The sequence below is a fragment of the Symphalangus syndactylus genome, chromosome 1, assembly GCF_028878055.3.
Source record: "Symphalangus syndactylus isolate Jambi chromosome 1, NHGRI_mSymSyn1-v2.1_pri, whole genome shotgun sequence".
Lineage (NCBI taxonomy): Eukaryota > Metazoa > Chordata > Mammalia > Primates > Hylobatidae > Symphalangus > Symphalangus syndactylus.
This window is the reverse complement of record NC_072423.2, coordinates 39,640,736-39,659,582: the sequence shown is the minus strand read 5'-3', so window position 1 is coordinate 39,659,582 and position 18,847 is coordinate 39,640,736. Positions and strand designations below refer to the sequence as shown.

At 58.8% G+C, this 18,847-nt stretch overlaps 1 protein-coding gene across 2 annotated transcripts in view; it reads left to right on the top strand.

Annotated features, from left to right (window-relative positions):
- KATNAL2 (katanin catalytic subunit A1 like 2) overlaps positions 1–18,847 on the top strand; it is a 274,880-nt gene that overhangs the window by 45,715 nt on the left and 210,318 nt on the right. The window lies entirely within an intron of this gene.

The window sequence follows — 18,847 nt, the reverse complement described above, 5'->3', positions numbered from 1 at the left end:
TGGGAAGCCCCAGGCCTTTTCCTGGTCCTGAAGAGCCTCCCCGAAGCGCTGTCGGGAAGCGCTCTCCTCAGGGTCCTGTGGGTCAGGCCCGGTGTTTCGGTCCACAAGCACCAGCTTCTTCCACCGGGCCGCTAAGTCTCTGGCAAAGTCGCCCACCTGCTGGTGCTTCCGCAGGCGCTTCACCGCCTTTCTGATTCCAGTCTCCGCCAGGATGTCTGCCGTCATGGGCAAGGCGGAGAGTTTCTGCAAATATTTCTCTAGCTTTCTCGGGTCCGTCTTAGTGGCCAGACGCACCTGCAGCTTCTCCACCGCGCGCAGCGTAGTGGACCCTGCCGCCATCTCGCCAGAGCTGTGCAGGCGTCGCTGCCCTGGCGGTCGCGGCTCTGTCCTCGGGGCGGCGGGACCCACGAAGTCTGGGGTGGCCGGTCCTCGCTGCCCGGTCGCCAGGCAGCGACCTCGGGATGTGGAGTCGCAGCCTGGAGCAAGCTCGGTCCTCGGAGCAGTGGGCCACTGGTTCCGGGGCGCTGGTCCTCGCGGACCGCAGGCCTCGGGGCGGGGAGTCCCCACAACCTGGAGCGAGCTGGGTCCTCGGAGCAGCGGGCCACTCGGTCTGGAACGCCGGTCCTTGCAGACAGCCGAGCAGGCCCGCTTCTCTTCCTGGGGATGTGGAGCCGCAGCCCGCACTGACCTCCGCGGTGCGCCGTCCGTCCAACGCCGAAGGAAGCTCCCCTGCCAGAGCCCGGCCTTATATAGCCAGCCCCAGGCCCGCCCGGGGCTCCAGCCCTGCCACCCTTGGCCCCTGGGCTGCCCCGCCCCAATACGAATTCATTCCGTCGGCCCAAGGCAGCCAGTCGGGACGGTCCACGCCAGGTGGACTGCTGTGCCCCACAGGTTGATTCGGTTAATTGCACCCTGGACACACCCCACTGAGTTCTACCGTTGGCCCTCCGTGTTCCCAGGTTCCACATCTGTGGATTCCAAAAGACACAGAGGGAATCTTCCTGGCAGCAAAAGCGGAAATAACAGCACCGCCAGGCAAAATCCTAGGCAGAAGAACCAACAGAGGACAACAGCCCTTTATCTGGGATTGACGTTGTGTGAGGGGACTTCGTATCATGTTTGTTTTCCATTTTGGCAGGGGAAGCGTTTTCCACGAAGAAAGGTTGTTGCCGGTGGATTTGCTTCCCAGGGACTGGGCTTTCTGGCTGGGAGTGGGGAGGGGCTGCGGGGTGATGGGTGGCTACTCCACCTCTAGAAACAGGGTGTGGCTCCTCTGCCTTGGGGAGGATATTCTGCTCTCTTGTGAGTTTTGCAGGCCGCCTGACATTCTCTCCTGAATTGCTGTCAAGAAATAGAGAGGGGCGCTGACTCTGGCCCTTGCTGGGGAAGCTTTTCTGAGGTTTTGTTTTTAAATTTTGAGACGGAGTTTGGCTTTTGTCATCCAGGCTGGAGTGCAACGGTGGGATCTGGGCTCACTGCAACCTCCGCCTCCCGGGTTCGAGCGGTTCTCCTATCTCAGCCCCCTGAGTAGCTGCTTTTACAGGCGCTGGCCAGCAAGTCCAACCGAGTTTCGTCTTTGTAGAAGAGAGGGGATTGCCTCATATTGGTCGGGCTGTTCTGCAACACCTGACCTCAGGTGGTCTGCCGGCCTCGACCTCCCAAAGCCATGGGAATACAGGCGTGAGTCACCGTGCCCGGACATGTCTGAGTTTTTACACGGTCGCTGATGGGATTATGTCCCCTTCCCCGGAACGAATGCTTTTCTGACTTCCTTCAGGGTGGTAACTCTGTGGCACCCTCTTCTGACTCCTTACGTGTTCTTCAGGCTTGAGGGACTCTTTTGACGTGCACCGGCATCCAGCCTGGTGCCTGCTTCCATAAGCTTCCCAGCACCCATTCTGCTGACAGCCCAGGGTTCAGTACTTTGATCTCTTCTGCTGCCCTTGCTCGCTTTTGCCTTGTGGCTTATGTCTTTGTATTTCTCTCTCTACCCCTCACTGTCGGTAACGCCTAAGAACGACCTTTAGTTAATGGTGTTTGTGTGTGTGCGTGTGTGTATGCGTGTGCGTTTGCGTGTTTGTGTGTGTGTGTGTCTTTGTTAGTGTGTATGTGCGTGTGTCGTATCTGGCACACGGTCCTGTGATTACCTGCCCTCGTGAAGCCAACAAGTGCCCTGAGTTAGAATGCACACGTTCAGCAAAGCCTGCAGGAGCTGGTAGGAGGTGAACTCAAGGTAGTTAAGCCGGTCATCTCATGGTAATTAGAAACTCTGATTGGCAGGTTTAGACTTCCTGATCGAGAACCTAAATGAGCTGATTAAGGTGTCGCCGTTCTTTCACGGGGGTTCTGGTTGAAAAGATTGGGAATGATTCTATGCGGTGCTTAGTAAAAGTATTTTGACTTAAGGAACGTACCAGTTGTTAGCGTTTATGTATGAAATCCGAGAGTTGCTCTCTTCAACTAAACAGCAGTTTGCATTGAGATGTGCTCTGGTTGTGTCACCCAGGCTGGGGTGCAGTGGAATGAGGAAGGGTCAGTGCACCCTCCCCTTGCCCAGCTCAGGCGCTGCTGCCCCTCAGCTGGGACCACGGGGGCCGTGCCACCACACCGGGCTAATTTTGGTATCTTTTGTGGAGACGGGGTTTCTCCGTTTGGCGCAGCCTGGTCTCCACCTCCTGGGCTCAAGCGAGCTGCTTTCCTCGGCCTCCCAGAGGAGGACGGCTCGCGATTACAGGATCATGCCCGGCCTTTTATCTAAAAGAAACCAACAGCAGCCACAAAACCTTCTGCGTAGTCGCAGTTATCAGTGTCAACTAACGGATTGAGAGTTTGTGTCTAAGAAGTCCTTATGCACTCGATGATTTCACACGAAAGGAAGACGAAGGAGAATGTCACATCTTGTACCTGATTTATGATTGCAACTAGGGCGTTTTTTAAAAAACAATCAGTGAACCGCCAAAGTAGAATTGATTCGAATGCCTTCAGAATATCTTGTGAATTCTGAGGTGTCCTCCAAGGAGGGAGGCAGTGGCTGGGTGTGGGAGGCGAAAGTCACAGGGCCAGCACTTGACCCCTGCAGAATTCAGAGGCTCAACTTTGCACCAAGCCAAGGGTTCTGGTGCCCATTGGAAGTTTCGTTCCCCAACCCGCATTGACTTTGCATTGGTCCTCCTCCCCCCTGATTTTATCTGTAAGGCAAGTCCTGAGTTTATCGTCGGGAGAATCTTCTCTTGTAGTCTCGAACTGCCTTGGCCATCAGCGGGGCCACTTTCTTGGCAGCCTGTTTCCGGGTTTTGGCCGCGGGCGCCCCGTGCTCATTGCTGCTGCTCTGGCAGGGGTTGGCCCGCTCCTCAGGGAGCCGGTGAAGGACGCTGCTGCTGCTGCTGCTGCTGCTGCTGCTGCTGCTGCTGCTGCTGCTGCTGCTGCTGCTGCCGCTAATGATGCCGCCCCCGCCGCCGTCCCCGAGCCCCCCGGCGCCCTGGCTGGAGGGAGCCTGGCTGCTTCCTGCGGGCTTGGGGGCTGGCTTGATCCCTCCATTTCCCGGGTCAGCTGCTCCTGCTGACTTCCCTTGCCTGCTGGAAGCATCCTGAGGCGTCTTGGCCGCAGAGTTGAAACAGATCATCTTTGTCTGACGGCGGCTGGGTTCGTTTTCACGTGCTGATCGGATTTTCGTGGTCACTACTCGCAGCCGCTGCTCTCGGGCGTCCCGAAGCCGCAGGTACAGCTCCCGCCAAGACTCGTGCTCCTGTGGCTTTTCTTCCTTGAAGTCGTGGAGACAATGAATCCTCCATAATTCATCTGTCTCTCGAGCCAGTGCGTGATTGTCTTTCTCTCTGCGATACAGCTGATCAGGCGTCCACGCTTCCAGAACGGGTTCAAGAACCGAGTAGGGGACCCCTCCCACGTCGCCGAGGGCGTCCGGATTGTTTCTAAGCACCCGGAGGCACTGCTGGCGCAGCGTCAGCACCTGCAGCTGGCAGGCAGGCCTGGAGCCCGAGTACACCTGCCTCTTAGCATTCACTCTGCGTCCAGGGAAAGCAGCTTCCTCCTGGAACGTTGGCGCGGAGAGTGCTTCTGGCTGTGCCTGGGAGGTCATGGCCTCAAAAGCGGACAGCAGATCGTAGTTGGCCTGCATCCAGTCCGCTGAGGGGTCCCAGAGCTCTGAGAAGACAGGGCTGGGCACCGTTTTCGGCCCGGCGGAATCAGCGCCGGCCGCCTGCAGCCTCTCTGACTGGCTTTCCTGCACAGGAGGCGATTTCTGAGCCGAAGCCCAGCGGGACGATTCGTGCCCCTCGCTGTGGCTCACCACGGCTTCCCCCTGGAGTTGGCCCTGGCAGCCCTGACCCAGCAGAGGCCCGCCCTGAGCGGCGTGAGCGTGGCCTCTTCCGGGTTCCTTCCCGGGCAGGGCGGGCTCAGGGCCCTCGGGCATGGGGAGGGGAGCGGTGCGCGTTGGAGGGGCCCGTTGGGGGCCGGAATCAGCTGGGGCCATTCTGGGGCGCTTTCTCTCGGCTCTGGGCTCGCGACTGGGAGACCTCGGGTGAGGTCTCTGTTGCCCCGGAGGTGTTCTGCGCGCTGTCCGTCTGTGTTCAGGGCTGTGAGATGGGCTCCCGGGGGCCGTCACGTTTTCTGGGAAGCCCCAGGCCTTTTCCTGGTCCTGAAGAGCCTCCCCGAAGCACTGTCGGGAAGCGCTCTCCTCAGGGTCCTGTGGGTCAGGCCCGGTGTTTCGGTCCACAAGCACCAGCTTCTTCCACCGGGCCGCTAAGTCTCTGGCAAAGTCGCCCACCTGCTGGTGCTTCCGCAGGCGCTTCACCGCCTTTCTGATTCCAGTCTCCGCCAGGATGTCTGCCGTCATGGGCAAGGCGGAGAGTTTCTGCAAATATTTCTCTAGCTTTCTCGGGTCCGTCTTAGTGGCCAGACGCACCTGCAGCTTCTCCACCGCGCGCAGCGTAGTGGACCCTGCCGCCATCTCGCCAGAGCTGTGCAGGCGTCGCTGCCCTGGCGGTCGCGGCTCTGTCCTCGGGGCGGCGGGACCCACGAAGTCTGGGGTGGCCGGTCCTCGCTGCCCGGTCGCCAGGCAGCGACCTCGGGATGTGGAGTCGCAGCCTGGAGCAAGCTCGGTCCTCGGAGCAGTGGGCCACTGGTTCCGGGGCGCTGGTCCTCGCGGACCGCAGGCCTCGGGGCGGGGAGTCCCCACAACCTGGAGCGAGCTGGGTCCTCGGAGCAGCGGGCCACTCGGTCTGGAACGCCGGTCCTTGCAGACAGCCGAGCAGGCCCGCTTCTCTTCCTGGGGATGTGGAGCCGCAGCCCGCACTGACCTCCGCGGTGCGCCGTCCGTCCAACGCCGAAGGAAGCTCCCCTGCCAGAGCCCGGCCTTATATAGCCAGCCCCAGGCCCGCCCGGGGCTCCAGCCCTGCCACCCTTGGCCCCTGGGCTGCCCCGCCCCAATACGAATTCATTCCGTCGGCCCAAGGCAGCCAGTCGGGACGGTCCACGCCAGGTGGACTGCTGTGCCCCACAGGTTGATTCGGTTAATTGCACCCTGGACACACCCCACTGAGTTCTACCGTTGGCCCTCCGTGTTCCCAGGTTCCACATCTGTGGATTCCAAAAGACACAGAGGGAATCTTCCTGGCAGCAAAAGCGGAAATAACAGCACCGCCAGGCAAAATCCTAGGCAGAAGAACCAACAGAGGACAACAGCCCTTTATCTGGGATTGACGTTGTGTGAGGGGACTTCGTATCATGTTTGTTTTCCATTTTGGCAGGGGAAGCGTTTTCCACGAAGAAAGGTTGTTGCCGGTGGATTTGCTTCCCAGGGACTGGGCTTTCTGGCTGGGAGTGGGGAGGGGCTGCGGGGTGATGGGTGGCTACTCCACCTCTAGAAACAGGGTGTGGCTCCTCTGCCTTGGGGAGGATATTCTGCTCTCTTGTGAGTTTTGCAGGCCGCCTGACATTCTCTCCTGAATTGCTGTCAAGAAATAGAGAGGGGCGCTGACTCTGGCCCTTGCTGGGGAAGCTTTTCTGAGGTTTTGTTTTTAAATTTTGAGACGGAGTTTGGCTTTTGTCATCCAGGCTGGAGTGCAACGGTGGGATCTGGGCTCACTGCAACCTCCGCCTCCCGGGTTCGAGCGGTTCTCCTATCTCAGCCCCCTGAGTAGCTGCTTTTACAGGCGCTGGCCAGCAAGTCCAACCGAGTTTCGTCTTTGTAGAAGAGAGGGGATTGCCTCATATTGGTCGGGCTGTTCTGCAACACCTGACCTCAGGTGGTCTGCCGGCCTCGACCTCCCAAAGCCATGGGAATACAGGCGTGAGTCACCGTGCCCGGACATGTCTGAGTTTTTACACGGTCGCTGATGGGATTATGTCCCCTTCCCCGGAACGAATGCTTTTCTGACTTCCTTCAGGGTGGTAACTCTGTGGCACCCTCTTCTGACTCCTTACGTGTTCTTCAGGCTTGAGGGACTCTTTTGACGTGCACCGGCATCCAGCCTGGTGCCTGCTTCCATAAGCTTCCCAGCACCCATTCTGCTGACAGCCCAGGGTTCAGTACTTTGATCTCTTCTGCTGCCCTTGCTCGCTTTTGCCTTGTGGCTTATGTCTTTGTATTTCTCTCTCTACCCCTCACTGTCGGTAACGCCTAAGAACGACCTTTAGTTAATGGTGTTTGTGTGTGTGCGTGTGTGTATGCGTGTGCGTTTGCGTGTTTGTGTGTGTGTGTGTCTTTGTTAGTGTGTATGTGCGTGTGTCGTATCTGGCACACGGTCCTGTGATTACCTGCCCTCGTGAAGCCAACAAGTGCCCTGAGTTAGAATGCACACGTTCAGCAAAGCCTGCAGGAGCTGGTAGGAGGTGAACTCAAGGTAGTTAAGCCGGTCATCTCATGGTAATTAGAAACTCTGATTGGCAGGTTTAGACTTCCTGATCGAGAACCTAAATGAGCTGATTAAGGTGTCGCCGTTCTTTCACGGGGGTTCTGGTTGAAAAGATTGGGAATGATTCTATGCGGTGCTTAGTAAAAGTATTTTGACTTAAGGAACGTACCAGTTGTTAGCGTTTATGTATGAAATCCGAGAGTTGCTCTCTTCAACTAAACAGCAGTTTGCATTGAGATGTGCTCTGGTTGTGTCACCCAGGCTGGGGTGCAGTGGAATGAGGAAGGGTCAGTGCACCCTCCCCTTGCCCAGCTCAGGCGCTGCTGCCCCTCAGCTGGGACCACGGGGGCCGTGCCACCACACCGGGCTAATTTTGGTATCTTTTGTGGAGACGGGGTTTCTCCGTTTGGCGCAGCCTGGTCTCCACCTCCTGGGCTCAAGCGAGCTGCTTTCCTCGGCCTCCCAGAGGAGGACGGCTCGCGATTACAGGATCATGCCCGGCCTTTTATCTAAAAGAAACCAACAGCAGCCACAAAACCTTCTGCGTAGTCGCAGTTATCAGTGTCAACTAACGGATTGAGAGTTTGTGTCTAAGAAGTCCTTATGCACTCGATGATTTCACACGAAAGGAAGACGAAGGAGAATGTCACATCTTGTACCTGATTTATGATTGCAACTAGGGCGTTTTTTAAAAAACAATCAGTGAACCGCCAAAGTAGAATTGATTCGAATGCCTTCAGAATATCTTGTGAATTCTGAGGTGTCCTCCAAGGAGGGAGGCAGTGGCTGGGTGTGGGAGGCGAAAGTCACAGGGCCAGCACTTGACCCCTGCAGAATTCAGAGGCTCAACTTTGCACCAAGCCAAGGGTTCTGGTGCCCATTGGAAGTTTCGTTCCCCAACCCGCATTGACTTTGCATTGGTCCTCCTCCCCCCTGATTTTATCTGTAAGGCAAGTCCTGAGTTTATCGTCGGGAGAATCTTCTCTTGTAGTCTCGAACTGCCTTGGCCATCAGCGGGGCCACTTTCTTGGCAGCCTGTTTCCGGGTTTTGGCCGCGGGCGCCCCGTGCTCATTGCTGCTGCTCTGGCAGGGGTTGGCCCGCTCCTCAGGGAGCCGGTGAAGGACGCTGCTGCTGCTGCTGCTGCTGCTGCTGCTGCTGCTGCTGCTGCTGCTGCTGCTGCCGCTGCTGCTGCTGCTGCTGCCGCTAATGATGCCGCCCCCGCCGCCGTCCCCGAGCCCCCCGGCGCCCTGGCTGGAGGGAGCCTGGCTGCTTCCTGCGGGCTTGGGGGCTGGCTTGATCCCTCCATTTCCCGGGTCAGCTGCTCCTGCTGACTTCCCTTGCCTGCTGGAAGCATCCTGAGGCGTCTTGGCCGCAGAGTTGAAACAGATCATCTTTGTCTGACGGCGGCTGGGTTCGTTTTCACGTGCTGATCGGATTTTCGTGGTCACTACTCGCAGCCGCTGCTCTCGGGCGTCCCGAAGCCGCAGGTACAGCTCCCGCCAAGACTCGTGCTCCTGTGGCTTTTCTTCCTTGAAGTCGTGGAGACAATGAATCCTCCATAATTCATCTGTCTCTCGAGCCAGTGCGTGATTGTCTTTCTCTCTGCGATACAGCTGATCAGGCGTCCACGCTTCCAGAACGGGTTCAAGAACCGAGTAGGGGACCCCTCCCACGTCGCCGAGGGCGTCCGGATTGTTTCTAAGCACCCGGAGGCACTGCTGGCGCAGCGTCAGCACCTGCAGCTGGCAGGCAGGCCTGGAGCCCGAGTACACCTGCCTCTTAGCATTCACTCTGCGTCCAGGGAAAGCAGCTTCCTCCTGGAACGTTGGCGCGGAGAGTGCTTCTGGCTGTGCCTGGGAGGTCATGGCCTCAAAAGCGGACAGCAGATCGTAGTTGGCCTGCATCCAGTCCGCTGAGGGGTCCCAGAGCTCTGAGAAGACAGGGCTGGGCACCGTTTTCGGCCCGGCGGAATCAGCGCCGGCCGCCTGCAGCCTCTCTGACTGGCTTTCCTGCACAGGAGGCGATTTCTGAGCCGAAGCCCAGTGGGACGATTCGTGCCCCTCGCTGTGGCTCACCACGGCTTCCCCCTGGAGTTGGCCCTGGCAGCCCTGACCCAGCAGAGGCCCGCCCTGAGCGGCGTGAGCGTGGCCTCTTCCGGGTTCCTTCCCGGGCAGGGCGGGCTCAGGGCCCTCGGGCATGGGGAGGGGAGCGGTGCGCGTTGGAGGGGCCCGTTGGGGGCCGGAATCAGCTGGGGCCATTCTGGGGCGCTTTCTCTCGGCTCTGGGCTCGCGACTGGGAGACCTCGGGTGAGGTCTCTGTTGCCCCGGAGGTGTTCTGCGCGCTGTCCGTCTGTGCTCAGGGCTGTGAGATGGGCTCCCGGGGCCCGTCGCGTTTTCTGGGAAGCCCCAGGCCTTTTCCTGGTCCTGAAGAGCCTCCCCGAAGCGCTGTCGGGAAGCGCTCTCCTCAGGGTCCTGTGGGTCAGGCCCGGTGTTTCGGTCCACAAGCACCAGCTTCTTCCACCGGGCCGCTAAGTCTCTGGCAAAGTCGCCCACCTGCTGGTGCTTCCGCAGGCGCTTCACCGCCTTTCTGATTCCAGTCTCCGCCAGGATGTCTGCCGTCATGGGCAAGGCGGAGAGTTTCTGCAAATATTTCTCTAGCTTTCTCGGGTCCGTCTTAGTGGCCAGACGCACCTGCAGCTTCTCCACCGCGCGCAGCGTAGTGGACCCTGCCGCCATCTCGCCAGAGCTGTGCAGGCGTCGCTGCCCTGGCGGTCGCGGCTCTGTCCTCGGGGCGGCGGGACCCACGAAGTCTGGGGTGGCCGGTCCTCGCTGCCCGGTCGCCAGGCAGCGACCTCGGGATGTGGAGTCGCAGCCTGGAGCAAGCTCGGTCCTCGGAGCAGTGGGCCACTGGTTCCGGGGCGCTGGTCCTCGCGGACCGCAGGCCTCGGGGCGGGGAGTCCCCACAACCTGGAGCGAGCTGGGTCCTCGGAGCAGCGGGCCACTCGGTCTGGAACGCCGGTCCTTGCAGACAGCCGAGCAGGCCCGCTTCTCTTCCTGGGGATGTGGAGCCGCAGCCCGCACTGACCTCCGCGGTGCGCCGTCCGTCCAACGCCGAAGGAAGCTCCCCTGCCAGAGCCCGGCCTTATATAGCCAGCCCCAGGCCCGCCCGGGGCTCCAGCCCTGCCACCCTTGGCCCCTGGGCTGCCCCGCCCCAATACGAATTCATTCCGTCGGCCCAAGGCAGCCAGTCGGGACGGTCCACGCCAGGTGGACTGCTGTGCCCCACAGGTTGATTCGGTTAATTGCACCCTGGACACACCCCACTGAGTTCTACCGTTGGCCCTCCGTGTTCCCAGGTTCCACATCTGTGGATTCCAAAAGACACAGAGGGAATCTTCCTGGCAGCAAAAGCGGAAATAACAGCACCGCCAGGCAAAATCCTAGGCAGAAGAACCAACAGAGGACAACAGCCCTTTATCTGGGATTGACGTTGTGTGAGGGGACTTCGTATCATGTTTGTTTTCCATTTTGGCAGGGGAAGCGTTTTCCACGAAGAAAGGTTGTTGCCGGTGGATTTGCTTCCCAGGGACTGGGCTTTCTGGCTGGGAGTGGGGAGGGGCTGCGGGGTGATGGGTGGCTACTCCACCTCTAGAAACAGGGTGTGGCTCCTCTGCCTTGGGGAGGATATTCTGCTCTCTTGTGAGTTTTGCAGGCCGCCTGACATTCTCTCCTGAATTGCTGTCAAGAAATAGAGAGGGGCGCTGACTCTGGCCCTTGCTGGGGAAGCTTTTCTGAGGTTTTGTTTTTAAATTTTGAGACGGAGTTTGGCTTTTGTCATCCAGGCTGGAGTGCAACGGTGGGATCTGGGCTCACTGCAACCTCCGCCTCCCGGGTTCGAGCGGTTCTCCTATCTCAGCCCCCTGAGTAGCTGCTTTTACAGGCGCTGGCCAGCAAGTCCAACCGAGTTTCGTCTTTGTAGAAGAGAGGGGATTGCCTCATATTGGTCGGGCTGTTCTGCAACACCTGACCTCAGGTGGTCTGCCGGCCTCGACCTCCCAAAGCCATGGGAATACAGGCGTGAGTCACCGTGCCCGGACATGTCTGAGTTTTTACACGGTCGCTGATGGGATTATGTCCCCTTCCCCGGAACGAATGCTTTTCTGACTTCCTTCAGGGTGGTAACTCTGTGGCACCCTCTTCTGACTCCTTACGTGTTCTTCAGGCTTGAGGGACTCTTTTGACGTGCACCGGCATCCAGCCTGGTGCCTGCTTCCATAAGCTTCCCAGCACCCATTCTGCTGACAGCCCAGGGTTCAGTACTTTGATCTCTTCTGCTGCCCTTGCTCGCTTTTGCCTTGTGGCTTATGTCTTTGTATTTCTCTCTCTACCCCTCACTGTCGGTAACGCCTAAGAACGACCTTTAGTTAATGGTGTTTGTGTGTGTGCGTGTGTGTATGCGTGTGCGTTTGCGTGTTTGTGTGTGTGTGTGTCTTTGTTAGTGTGTATGTGCGTGTGTCGTATCTGGCACACGGTCCTGTGATTACCTGCCCTCGTGAAGCCAACAAGTGCCCTGAGTTAGAATGCACACGTTCAGCAAAGCCTGCAGGAGCTGGTAGGAGGTGAACTCAAGGTAGTTAAGCCGGTCATCTCATGGTAATTAGAAACTCTGATTGGCAGGTTTAGACTTCCTGATCGAGAACCTAAATGAGCTGATTAAGGTGTCGCCGTTCTTTCACGGGGGTTCTGGTTGAAAAGATTGGGAATGATTCTATGCGGTGCTTAGTAAAAGTATTTTGACTTAAGGAACGTACCAGTTGTTAGCGTTTATGTATGAAATCCGAGAGTTGCTCTCTTCAACTAAACAGCAGTTTGCATTGAGATGTGCTCTGGTTGTGTCACCCAGGCTGGGGTGCAGTGGAATGAGGAAGGGTCAGTGCACCCTCCCCTTGCCCAGCTCAGGCGCTGCTGCCCCTCAGCTGGGACCACGGGGGCCGTGCCACCACACCGGGCTAATTTTGGTATCTTTTGTGGAGACGGGGTTTCTCCGTTTGGCGCAGCCTGGTCTCCACCTCCTGGGCTCAAGCGAGCTGCTTTCCTCGGCCTCCCAGAGGAGGACGGCTCGCGATTACAGGATCATGCCCGGCCTTTTATCTAAAAGAAACCAACAGCAGCCACAAAACCTTCTGCGTAGTCGCAGTTATCAGTGTCAACTAACGGATTGAGAGTTTGTGTCTAAGAAGTCCTTATGCACTCGATGATTTCACACGAAAGGAAGACGAAGGAGAATGTCACATCTTGTACCTGATTTATGATTGCAACTAGGGCGTTTTTTAAAAAACAATCAGTGAACCGCCAAAGTAGAATTGATTCGAATGCCTTCAGAATATCTTGTGAATTCTGAGGTGTCCTCCAAGGAGGGAGGCAGTGGCTGGGTGTGGGAGGCGAAAGTCACAGGGCCAGCACTTGACCCCTGCAGAATTCAGAGGCTCAACTTTGCACCAAGCCAAGGGTTCTGGTGCCCATTGGAAGTTTCGTTCCCCAACCCGCATTGACTTTGCATTGGTCCTCCTCCCCCCTGATTTTATCTGTAAGGCAAGTCCTGAGTTTATCGTCGGGAGAATCTTCTCTTGTAGTCTCGAACTGCCTTGGCCATCAGCGGGGCCACTTTCTTGGCAGCCTGTTTCCGGGTTTTGGCCGCGGGCGCCCCGTGCTCATTGCTGCTGCTCTGGCAGGGGTTGGCCCGCTCCTCAGGGAGCCGGTGAAGGACGCTGCTGCTGCTGCTGCTGCTGCTGCTGCTGCTGCTGCTGCTGCTGCTGCTGCTGCTGCTGCTGCTGCTGCCGCTAATGATGCCGCCCCCGCCGCCGTCCCCGAGCCCCCCGGCGCCCTGGCTGGAGGGAGCCTGGCTGCTTCCTGCGGGCTTGGGGGCTGGCTTGATCCCTCCATTTCCCGGGTCAGCTGCTCCTGCTGACTTCCCTTGCCTGCTGGAAGCATCCTGAGGCGTCTTGGCCGCAGAGTTGAAACAGATCATCTTTGTCTGACGGCGGCTGGGTTCGTTTTCACGTGCTGATCGGATTTTCGTGGTCACTACTCGCAGCCGCTGCTCTCGGGCGTCCCGAAGCCGCAGGTACAGCTCCCGCCAAGACTCGTGCTCCTGTGGCTTTTCTTCCTTGAAGTCGTGGAGACAATGAATCCTCCATAATTCATCTGTCTCTCGAGCCAGTGCGTGATTGTCTTTCTCTCTGCGATACAGCTGATCAGGCGTCCACGCTTCCAGAACGGGTTCAAGAACCGAGTAGGGGACCCCTCCCACGTCGCCGAGGGCGTCCGGATTGTTTCTAAGCACCCGGAGGCACTGCTGGCGCAGCGTCAGCACCTGCAGCTGGCAGGCAGGCCTGGAGCCCGAGTACACCTGCCTCTTAGCATTCACTCTGCGTCCAGGGAAAGCAGCTTCCTCCTGGAACGTTGGCGCGGAGAGTGCTTCTGGCTGTGCCTGGGAGGTCATGGCCTCAAAAGCGGACAGCAGATCGTAGTTGGCCTGCATCCAGTCCGCTGAGGGGTCCCAGAGCTCTGAGAAGACAGGGCTGGGCACCGTTTTCGGCCCGGCGGAATCAGCGCCGGCCGCCTGCAGCCTCTCTGACTGGCTTTCCTGCACAGGAGGCGATTTCTGAGCCGAAGCCCAGCGGGACGATTCGTGCCCCTCGCTGTGGCTCACCACGGCTTCCCCCTGGAGTTGGCCCTGGCAGCCCTGACCCAGCAGAGGCCCGCCCTGAGCGGCGTGAGCGTGGCCTCTTCCGGGTTCCTTCCCGGGCAGGGCGGGCTCAGGGCCCTCGGGCATGGGGAGGGGAGCGGTGCGCGTTGGAGGGGCCCGTTGGGGGCCGGAATCAGCTGGGGCCATTCTGGGGCGCTTTCTCTCGGCTCTGGGCTCGCGACTGGGAGACCTCGGGTGAGGTCTCTGTTGCCCCGGAGGTGTTCTGCGCGCTGTCCGTCTGTGTTCAGGGCTGTGAGATGGGCTCCCGGGGGCCGTCACGTTTTCTGGGAAGCCCCAGGCCTTTTCCTGGTCCTGAAGAGCCTCCCCGAAGCACTGTCGGGAAGCGCTCTCCTCAGGGTCCTGTGGGTCAGGCCCGGTGTTTCGGTCCACAAGCACCAGCTTCTTCCACCGGGCCGCTAAGTCTCTGGCAAAGTCGCCCACCTGCTGGTGCTTCCGCAGGCGCTTCACCGCCTTTCTGATTCCAGTCTCCGCCAGGATGTCTGCCGTCATGGGCAAGGCGGAGAGTTTCTGCAAATATTTCTCTAGCTTTCTCGGGTCCGTCTTAGTGGCCAGACGCACCTGCAGCTTCTCCACCGCGCGCAGCGTAGTGGACCCTGCCGCCATCTCGCCAGAGCTGTGCAGGCGTCGCTGCCCTGGCGGTCGCGGCTCTGTCCTCGGGGCGGCGGGACCCACGAAGTCTGGGGTGGCCGGTCCTCGCTGCCCGGTCGCCAGGCAGCGACCTCGGGATGTGGAGTCGCAGCCTGGAGCAAGCTCGGTCCTCGGAGCAGTGGGCCACTGGTTCCGGGGCGCTGGTCCTCGCGGACCGCAGGCCTCGGGGCGGGGAGTCCCCACAACCTGGAGCGAGCTGGGTCCTCGGAGCAGCGGGCCACTCGGTCTGGAACGCCGGTCCTTGCAGACAGCCGAGCAGGCCCGCTTCTCTTCCTGGGGATGTGGAGCCGCAGCCCGCACTGACCTCCGCGGTGCGCCGTCCGTCCAACGCCGAAGGAAGCTCCCCTGCCAGAGCCCGGCCTTATATAGCCAGCCCCAGGCCCGCCCGGGGCTCCAGCCCTGCCACCCTTGGCCCCTGGGCTGCCCCGCCCCAATACGAATTCATTCCGTCGGCCCAAGGCAGCCAGTCGGGACGGTCCACGCCAGGTGGACTGCTGTGCCCCACAGGTTGATTCGGTTAATTGCACCCTGGACACACCCCACTGAGTTCTACCGTTGGCCCTCCGTGTTCCCAGGTTCCACATCTGTGGATTCCAAAAGACACAGAGGGAATCTTCCTGGCAGCAAAAGCGGAAATAACAGCACCGCCAGGCAAAATCCTAGGCAGAAGAACCAACAGAGGACAACAGCCCTTTATCTGGGATTGACGTTGTGTGAGGGGACTTCGTATCATGTTTGTTTTCCATTTTGGCAGGGGAAGCGTTTTCCACGAAGAAAGGTTGTTGCCGGTGGATTTGCTTCCCAGGGACTGGGCTTTCTGGCTGGGAGTGGGGAGGGGCTGCGGGGTGATGGGTGGCTACTCCACCTCTAGAAACAGGGTGTGGCTCCTCTGCCTTGGGGAGGATATTCTGCTCTCTTGTGAGTTTTGCAGGCCGCCTGACATTCTCTCCTGAATTGCTGTCAAGAAATAGAGAGGGGCGCTGACTCTGGCCCTTGCTGGGGAAGCTTTTCTGAGGTTTTGTTTTTAAATTTTGAGACGGAGTTTGGCTTTTGTCATCCAGGCTGGAGTGCAACGGTGGGATCTGGGCTCACTGCAACCTCCGCCTCCCGGGTTCGAGCGGTTCTCCTATCTCAGCCCCCTGAGTAGCTGCTTTTACAGGCGCTGGCCAGCAAGTCCAACCGAGTTTCGTCTTTGTAGAAGAGAGGGGATTGCCTCATATTGGTCGGGCTGTTCTGCAACACCTGACCTCAGGTGGTCTGCCGGCCTCGACCTCCCAAAGCCATGGGAATACAGGCGTGAGTCACCGTGCCCGGACATGTCTGAGTTTTTACACGGTCGCTGATGGGATTATGTCCCCTTCCCCGGAACGAATGCTTTTCTGACTTCCTTCAGGGTGGTAACTCTGTGGCACCCTCTTCTGACTCCTTACGTGTTCTTCAGGCTTGAGGGACTCTTTTGACGTGCACCGGCATCCAGCCTGGTGCCTGCTTCCATAAGCTTCCCAGCACCCATTCTGCTGACAGCCCAGGGTTCAGTACTTTGATCTCTTCTGCTGCCCTTGCTCGCTTTTGCCTTGTGGCTTATGTCTTTGTATTTCTCTCTCTACCCCTCACTGTCGGTAACGCCTAAGAACGACCTTTAGTTAATGGTGTTTGTGTGTGTGCGTGTGTGTATGCGTGTGCGTTTGCGTGTTTGTGTGTGTGTGTGTCTTTGTTAGTGTGTATGTGCGTGTGTCGTATCTGGCACACGGTCCTGTGATTACCTGCCCTCGTGAAGCCAACAAGTGCCCTGAGTTAGAATGCACACGTTCAGCAAAGCCTGCAGGAGCTGGTAGGAGGTGAACTCAAGGTAGTTAAGCCGGTCATCTCATGGTAATTAGAAACTCTGATTGGCAGGTTTAGACTTCCTGATCGAGAACCTAAATGAGCTGATTAAGGTGTCGCCGTTCTTTCACGGGGGTTCTGGTTGAAAAGATTGGGAATGATTCTATGCGGTGCTTAGTAAAAGTATTTTGACTTAAGGAACGTACCAGTTGTTAGCGTTTATGTATGAAATCCGAGAGTTGCTCTCTTCAACTAAACAGCAGTTTGCATTGAGATGTGCTCTGGTTGTGTCACCCAGGCTGGGGTGCAGTGGAATGAGGAAGGGTCAGTGCACCCTCCCCTTGCCCAGCTCAGGCGCTGCTGCCCCTCAGCTGGGACCACGGGGGCCGTGCCACCACACCGGGCTAATTTTGGTATCTTTTGTGGAGACGGGGTTTCTCCGTTTGGCGCAGCCTGGTCTCCACCTCCTGGGCTCAAGCGAGCTGCTTTCCTCGGCCTCCCAGAGGAGGACGGCTCGCGATTACAGGATCATGCCCGGCCTTTTATCTAAAAGAAACCAACAGCAGCCACAAAACCTTCTGCGTAGTCGCAGTTATCAGTGTCAACTAACGGATTGAGAGTTTGTGTCTAAGAAGTCCTTATGCACTCGATGATTTCACACGAAAGGAAGACGAAGGAGAATGTCACATCTTGTACCTGATTTATGATTGCAACTAGGGCGTTTTTTAAAAAACAATCAGTGAACCGCCAAAGTAGAATTGATTCGAATGCCTTCAGAATATCTTGTGAATTCTGAGGTGTCCTCCAAGGAGGGAGGCAGTGGCTGGGTGTGGGAGGCGAAAGTCACAGGGCCAGCACTTGACCCCTGCAGAATTCAGAGGCTCAACTTTGCACCAAGCCAAGGGTTCTGGTGCCCATTGGAAGTTTCGTTCCCCAACCCGCATTGACTTTGCATTGGTCCTCCTCCCCCCTGATTTTATCTGTAAGGCAAGTCCTGAGTTTATCGTCGGGAGAATCTTCTCTTGTAGTCTCGAACTGCCTTGGCCATCAGCGGGGCCACTTTCTTGGCAGCCTGTTTCCGGGTTTTGGCCGCGGGCGCCCCGTGCTCATTGCTGCTGCTCTGGCAGGGGTTGGCCCGCTCCTCAGGGAGCCGGTGAAGGACGCTGCTGCTGCTGCTGCTGCTGCTGCTGCTGCTGCTGCTGCTGCTGCTGCTGCTGCTGCTGCTGCTGCCGCTAATGATGCCGCCCCCGCCGCCGTCCCCGAGCCCCCCGGCGCCCTGGCTGGAGGGAGCCTGGCTGCTTCCTGCGGGCTTGGGGGCTGGCTTGATCCCTCCATTTCCCGGGTCAGCTGCTCCTGCTGACTTCCCTTGCCTGCTGGAAGCATCCTGAGGCGTCTTGGCCGCAGAGTTGAAACAGATCATCTTTGTCTGACGGCGGCTGGGTTCGTTTTCACGTGCTGATCGGATTTTCGTGGTCACTACTCGCAGCCGCTGCTCTCGGGCGTCCCGAAGCCGCAGGTACAGCTCCCGCCAAGACTCGTGCTCCTGTGGCTTTTCTTCCTTGAAGTCGTGGAGACAATGAATCCTCCATAATTCATCTGTCTCTCGAGCCAGTGCGTGATTGTCTTTCTCTCTGCGATACAGCTGATCAGGCGTCCACGCTTCCAGAACGGGTTCAAGAACCGAGTAGGGGACCCCTCCCACGTCGCCGAGGGCGTCCGGATTGTTTCTAAGCACCCGGAGGCACTGCTGGCGCAGCGTCAGCACCTGCAGCTGGCAGGCAGGCCTGGAGCCCGAGTACACCTGCCTCTTAGCATTCACTCTGCGTCCAGGGAAAGCAGCTTCCTCCTGGAACGTTGGCGCGGAGAGTGCTTCTGGCTGTGCCTGGGAGGTCATGGCCTCAAAAGCGGACAGCAGATCGTAGTTGGCCTGCATCCAGTCCGCTGAGGGGTCCCAGAGCTCTGAGAAGACAGGGCTGGGCACCGTTTTCGGCCCGGCGGAATCAGCGCCGGCCGCCTGCAGCCTCTCTGACTGGCTTTCCTGCACAGGAGGCGATTTCTGAGCCGAAGCCCAGCGGGACGATTCGTGCCCCTCGCTGTGGCTCACCACGGCTTCCCCCTGGAGTTGGCCCTGGCAGCCCTGACCCAGCAGAGGCCCGCCCTGAGCGGCGTGAGCGTGGCCTCTTCCGGGTTCCTTCCCGGGCAGGGCGGGCTCAGGGCCCTCGGGCATGGGGAGGGGAGCGGTGCGCGTTGGAGGGGCCCGTTGGGGGCCGGAATCAGCTGGGGCCATTCTGGGGCGCTTTCTCTCGGCTCTGGGCTCGCGACTGGGAGACCTCGGGTGAGGTCTCTGTTGCCCCGGAGGTGTTCTGCGCGCTGTCCGTCTGTGTTCAGGGCTGTGAGATGGGCTCCCGGGGGCCGTCACGTTTTCTGGGAAGCCCCAGGCCTTTTCCTGGTCCTGAAGAGCCTCCCCGAAGCACTGTCGGGAAGCGCTCTCCTCAGGGTCCTGTGGGTCAGGCCCGGTGTTTCGGTCCACAAGCACCAGCTTCTTCCACCGGGCCGCTAAGTCTCTGGCAAAGTCGCCCACCTGCTGGTGCTTCCGCAGGCGCTTCACCGCCTTTCTGATTCCAGTCTCCGCCAGGATGTCTGCCGTCATGGGCAAGGCGGAGAGTTTCTGCAAATATTTCTCTAGCTTTCTCGGGTCCGTCTTAGTGGCCAGACGCACCTGCAGCTTCTCCAC